The following is a 7,273-nucleotide window of genomic DNA, read 5'->3' on the forward strand; positions in this document are numbered from 1 at the left end:
GCCTTGGGACACCTGCTGATAGCAAGTATCAAGCAGGCAGAACTGTAGAATGAGGCACAAGCGTATCTTTGCTAAAGAGAACAAACAGTTAATTCAGAGGGGAAGAATTTAGTTGGAGTCAGTTGACCTTGGCTGGAAATGAACTCAGCTGATTGGACTACTTCCAATGTAACACTGTGGAATTATGGAGGGGCAACGTCAGGAGCCATTCTACACAATTTGTGGGAAAAGATCATTTCATAATTAAATTATGATTAAGGCTGTCTGAGGCCTCAGTGGTCCTGTGATACTGTGACACTAAAGGGAAGATTACATCAGCTAAAGACATCCTGGTTCTTTGAGAATCAAGTAGTAATACAAAACAAAACAAAACAAAACAAAAAACAGGTTTTCACCCTAGGGAGGGACAAATTCCTTACCAGCTTAACTCATCCCACCTACTGCTGTAAGAACATTTAGCTCATCTCACTATCCTAATCAACATAAACTTCTCTTTGATCTAAAATCCTCATCAGCATAACCTCCTCATAGGATTACTGCTGCCCTCTGAGACATCTGATACTTCCTCCAATTATGAGATCCTCATCAATTTAGGATTATCGATGCCCTCTAGTCATCTGATACTCCCTATGAATCCAATAAATAGTGGCAAGCTTGGAATGTCTGTCTTTGCCTACTCTGAGGCATTGACCTCCTGGGCCCCTGTATACTTTGAACCTACACAAGTCTCTATTGGCTTTTTTTTTCTTTAGCCCTTGCCATCCCCCTTCCTCGGCAGCTGAAGGATTGACCTCTGATAGGGCAAGAAGCTTGTGCCACCATAACAGAGTCTACAGAGAGTCTGCTACAGCAATGCATGCAACTTAACCTCATGCATACCCTGGTTAATAACTATCTACTATTTACTTCTCAAATTTCCTAGTCATTTTGACAGTTCATACTTCAAAATCACTAGCAGGAATTAATAATATACATGGTCAAAGATGATTAAAATCCTGAAGATGCTCTACAGAAAAATTTTTTTAACAAATGACACATTAAGAAGAACTGCTAATAGGGCCGGGGATTTAGCTCAGTGATTTCACCACCTGCTGAGCAAACACAAAGACCCGAGTTCGATCCCTGGTACCAAAAAAAAGTAGGTGAAGAAGAACTGCTAATAACCCTGGAGGTGTAGCTCAGTGGCAGAGTGGTTGTCTAGCATGCTAGGCCCTGGGTTCAATTCCAAGAACCAAAACAAACAGAAGAAGATTTATTAATTAAAAAAATATGTGTAGATGAAAGTTAATAAATATATATCTAGTAATTGCAGGAATGATAGAAGATGAAGCAAGGAGTAAACAAGAAATTTCCAGCAAGCCCCATTAGGAAAAAATTATAATGTTCTCAGTGGTCTTCTACATCTAAAATACCTTTCCCTTTCTTTGCCTTCACTGCAGAGTGAGAAACCAAACAAGTAGTGAAGAAAAATTAGGAAAGACAAGTTGTTGCTCTTACTAGTTAACATGTAAAAGTATTCAGGGGCCGGGTATTTAGCTCAGTGGTTCCGCTGCCTGCCTTGCAAGCGTAAGGACCCGAGTTTGATCCCCAGCACCAAAAAAAAAAAAAAAAAAAAAAGTATTTACTGTTTGTAAGTATGACACAAAATAAGCCTCTTATAATTGGTTAAATAGAAACTAGACCAATACTGGAAGGTTGAAGGGCTGGAGAGAAGTGTGGGAAGAATCTCAAAGCCTTCAGAATGTTGTACTTATTTTCCCATAGCATTGTGAATTCCAAGTGAAAAGTTATGGGATACTTTAATCAATTGTAAGGGTAACTTCTATCTTAGCTTAAGTAATCACTAAGAACATTTAAATATTAGTGGTTATGGGAACAAATTATACCTGAGTCTGCATTTTAAAAACATGCTTCTAAATTGTGTACACCCTGTGTTAATGTAGCAAAAAGAGACAGGGATCTTGTCACTACCTTGACAGTATGTGTGTCTTCTCAGAAGATTTGTGTTCTTACACACACACACACTTTGATTAAATTGATCATGGATGGGGAGAATTAATCAAGTCTAGACTCTGATTGTTTTTTTCAATTCCCATTTGCCCTTTCCTCCTCCCCTGCCTTGTCTTCCCCTTTCTGCTCCTCTTCTTCCATCTCTTTCTCCTCCTCCTCCTTCTTTTTTGGTACTGGGATTGAACCCAGGACTTTCATATTGAGTTATATGACCAGCTCTTTTTATCATTTTTTGTTTTGAGACAGAGTCTCACTGAATTGCTAAGTTGCCCAGGTTAGGCTTGAACTTTTGATTCTCCTTCCTCAGCCTCCCTGAGTGCTGGGATTACAGTACACCACCAAGCTCAGATTTATTTTCTTCTTTAGTGCCATTTTAAAATTTCTGATTTTTACATATAACAAAAGTTTTCTCATCTATAAAATGGTAAGCATAATATATACAATGACACCTAACAAATAAGTTGTTATAAAATTAAATGAAGTCATTATACAGTAGTTTCCCTGATCCTTAGGGTGAATGGCTGTGTTATGGTTTGGGACTGACTAGATGTTCCCCCAAAGCCTCATGTGGACAGAGATGCTGAATCTAGAGTGTGTGAAGCTGGGATTGAGGGCGTGTGATTACTAAACCAGTACACTGATTGGTTTAGCACCTCCCTGACCCTGATAGTCTGGATAAGATAAAAGGGACAGAAAGACGCTGTTAAGGTTCCCCAGTTGCTTTTGCTGTCTTCTACATGCAGTGCAATGAACTGTTTCTCCTCTGTGACACCCCTCTGCATGTGCCACCTTGCCTTGGAGCCAGCCAATTATGAACTGAAATCTCTATAAAATGTGAGCTAAGTAAAGCTTTCCCTCTTTAATTTGAGGTGTTGGGTATTTTGTCTTAGCAATGAGAGAAAAGTAAGGAAGACAGCCTGAAACCACAGAAACACCAAAACCTACATATATTATGTTTGTTCTTAGACTATACATACATAATGAGGGCTGGGGATTTAGCTCAGTGGTTCCGCCGCCTGTCTTATAAGAGCAAGGTCCCGAGTTTGATCCCCAGTACCCAAAAAAAAAAAATTTAATTTAATAAATCTCTCATACCATAGCTTAGGTAACAAAGTGTAAAAAAGACAAACCTTGGGGGTGAGGATGTAGCTCAACAGCACTGCACCTGCCTGGAAGTGCAAGGTCCTGTGTTCAATTCCCGGTACTGGGGAAAAAAAGAAAAAACAAGACAAACCTTGGATAAGGGGGAACTACTATATATGTAAACACTTGGAACAGTGCCTGTCATAGAATCACATAAGCATGCAAAACTATTAGCTATTATTAGGATTATTAACATTATTTTTACATGATTTCACCATAAAAATTGGAAAAGTAAATAAAGTATAGGAAAATATTTGTGATTTATGATCCCATTCACATGACTATTGCCATGAAAAATAACTATTTGTTTTTCAGTCCTGGGGATGAACCCCAGGCCTCACACATTTTAGGCAAGTGGTCTATCACTGAGCTACATCCCCAGCCCTGGAGTAATAACTATTAACATTTTAGTATAGATTTTTCCAATTTATTCCCTCTCTCTCTCTCTCTCTCTCTCTCTCTCTCTCTCTCTCTCTCTTATCCTCATATGTGTGTAACAAATGTAGTCTTTACCTGAGCCCCTGTTTTTCAGCTGCTTTTCATGTTTGGCCAGACTTAATGCATTAAATTCAAATCCAGACCATTGGTGATTATTATAGATTTTACAGAATGTATTGAAAGAAGATAGAGCATTAGATCCTACTTCACCCTGTAAAATTTTATTAAAATGCTTTAAACATTCTTTTTTACCCCAAAGCCCCTCTTTCTCTGCCTCTTCTGTCCTGTCCTGCTCATCCATCTCCTACACAGCCACTCCAGCCTGGGCCCCACCAGTATGACCTCATTTAACTGTAAGCACTTCCCTAAAGACATATCTCCAAGTAAAGTCACATTAGGATTAGGACATCAATCTATCAGTTTTGGGTGGTGCACAATTCGGTGCACAGTAGCTAACAACACCAGTAACCAAGATGATTACAAATTAGCAAAGCAGATGATTTGTTTTGAATAAGGATCTCATTATAGGCTAAAATATTATGTGTTTATAAAAAGAGTCATTGTGGGACACACATGCACAGAACTATATAACTTCTTAATAAAGTCTTTCTAAATATTTTCTTTGAAAATTTAAAAACCCTAATAGACACAATAACACTAGAATTGAAAGTGTTCATTAATTCTCAAGAGATCATTCCTTAATTTTTCAGTGATAAATGTGAATCAGATTAATATGTTTTACAATCCTATTTGCTTCCATATTGTTTTTTATATTTACTAACAAAAGTTTCATTGTAATTATAAGCCACTTCATTAAATCAGCTTCCTTTATTATAAATTAATTTGGCCTAGAATAGTTCATTCAAGCTGAATTACAATAAAAATATTTAATTCAATATTTTTATTTTTTTCTGGCTAATGTGGTAGCTGGCCAGTTTTTAAAAAAATCTACAACATCACTTTATTATCACTTCAGAAACGCAAATATTTTATTCACTAATTCATATGTAAATGGCAGGAACTGGTGATCTTATTGTTTTCATTGTCTAAAATTAGTTTATAATTTTACCCATGTAAACAAATCCTTGATTTGAAAGGTAAGCAAACCTCCAGAAACTGAAAAACCTTAAAACCTGGCAGAACAATCTAGAGGAAGCATACAAAATGACCTGAAAGTTAAAAATACTATACCAATGGATTCTACCCTTAGACTCCACAATACATAACAAAAAATTGTCCAACATCCCTTTGCTTTGCTGATACTTTCTGGTGGTAGCATACAATGAAGAAAAAGTGGATCATGAAAGTATTCTCAATAAATTCATAAGATTAAGTAATAAGTGTATAAAACATGGAAATTTTCAAATACAAAAGGATATATACTGTTCCCAATATGACCAAACAGACCCACAACAGATGCAGAGAAACCCTCCCCCAACACAAGCAAGCAGGCCCATGTGGAATAGCACCCCCTCACAACGTGAGCAAGTACAGCTATGCCAGAGGGCAGTGTAGCCCCTCCCCATACAAGGGCAGGACCATCCACCAACTCCAAGTCAGCTCTACATTTTGCTTCCCCTTGACACAGGGAAGCAGAGGCAAGAACTAACCAACCAACCTGATCCTGGACAAGGACAATAGCTGGGAGCAAGGGGAGCAACTAAATCCCATGACTGATGCCATCCATGATTGTTGATATTAATCCAACAGTCCACTCAAACCCCCACCCTGAGCCTAAATCCAGCAGAGACCAGATTGCATTTCCTATCTACCAACAGGAGCAAGAGCAAGGACATTCCTTGGAGGCTACGGTAACCAGTCTCCGGTGAATGAACAGTGGAGCATCTGGTACAGGGAGGGTGCCTCAAAAACCCATATGGCCTAAACTTTGGCAGAGGAAATGCCTGGATCCCAAGACTGAAGATTGTGGAAATAAACCACTCATTCAAAAACACAGGAATTTTTTTCTTTGACTCAGTCTTTTTTGATTTTTGTATTTTTAATTATTTTTAATCTTACATTCATTAGATTTTGTGGAGGTTTGTGAGGGTTTTTGTTCTCCCATCTTCCCCTTTACTTTCTTTTCTTTCCTTTTCTCTTTTAACTTTTTTCTCTTTCTTAGCATTCTTTGATTTTCTCTATTTTTCTCACTATTTATCTTTTTTCTCCTTTTTCTTGTTTATTCTTTCCTGCAACTATTCTCTAACTCAATTAATTTCCTTTTACTTCTCAATACAATCCTTTATCTCACTTTTCTCTCCTCCTTCTCATACTCCATTGATTGATTTCTCAATTTTTGCTGTTTTCATTCTGATTCCCCTCCCCTTTGCTTGTATAATTATTAAGCTTTATAAATCTCTAGATAGTTAATTTTATACTATTCCTGTTGAATACTGTTTGTTTTTTGGTTTTTTTGCTTAAATTCTTTTATTGATAGATTTTAGGTATACAATACGTTTACATGTATCATTGGGTGCTTGTAACTGTACATGATGTATCTTGGTTCTTATTATTTCCCCATTCCCTGTGCTACCTTCACCCCCTCCACCCTTCCCTATTTACAAAGACTTTGTTTCCATTTTTTTCCTTTTCTCATAATTTTTCCTTTCCCTTCTTTGCTTTTCCCTTCCCCTCCCACTTCGTCTATCCCTTTAGACTTTTTCTTCCTATTTCAAATTATCAATTATTCGTTTTAATAATTTTAATCCTTATTTACACTTCCAGTTTCTCACACCAGGGAAATTATTCGGTATTTACACATGGGTGTCCTATTTATTTCACCTAAGAGTATGGCCTCAATATGCATCCATTTAGCTATAAATGTCTCTAGTTTCTTGTTCTTTATGGCTGAGTAGTACTCCATTTTATTTTTTTAAAAACCCACATCCTCTTTATCCAGTTTCCAGTTGATGGGCACTTGGGCTGTTTTCAAGCCTTAGCTATTACAAACTGTGCTGCTATAAACATGGGTGCACATATATTGCTGTGGTATGATTCCTTTAATTCTTTTGGGAAGATAACCAGCAGGGGAATGGCTGGATCAAATGGGACCTCTAGTCCTAGTTCTTTGAGGTATCTCCATACTAATTTCCACAGTGGTTGCACCAGTCTGCACTCCCACCAACTATGAAGAAGGGTTCCTTTCTCCCCACGCCCCTGCAAGCATTTGCTATGGTTGATTTCTTCATAGCAGCCGTTCTTTCTGGGGTGAGATGGAATCACAGTGTTGTTTTCATCTGCATCTCTCGAATGATCAATAATGTTGAACATTTTTTCATGTATTTATTTACTGCTTTTACTTCTTTGTCTGAGAAATGTCTATTAATTTCAGATGCCCATTTTTGAATTAGGTCTTTAAATGGGGGGGGGTCTGATTTTTTTCAGTTCTTTCTATATTCTTGATAGTAGACCTTTGTCTGAGGTACAGCTGCTAAATTTTTTTTCCCACATTGTAGGTTGTCTCAGCTCTGTTGGTGGTTTCTCTTGCAGTGCAGAAGCTTTATATTAGGATGAAATCCCAGTTGTTGATTCTTTGTGCTAGTTCCTGTGCTACTGAGGATTTGTTCATAAAGTCTTTTCCTATGCCAATGTCTTCAAGAGTTCTACCTAACTTATCTTCCAGCAAGTTTAGTGTTTCTGTCTTAATATTTAGATCTTTAATCCACTTTGATCTTAGTTTAGT

The sequence above is a fragment of the Heterocephalus glaber genome, unplaced genomic scaffold (assembly GCF_053883595.1).
Source record: "Heterocephalus glaber isolate CG9 unplaced genomic scaffold, H.glaber_assembly_v1.0 deba00001523, whole genome shotgun sequence".
In the NCBI taxonomy this organism is placed as follows: Eukaryota; Metazoa; Chordata; class Mammalia; order Rodentia; family Bathyergidae; genus Heterocephalus; species Heterocephalus glaber.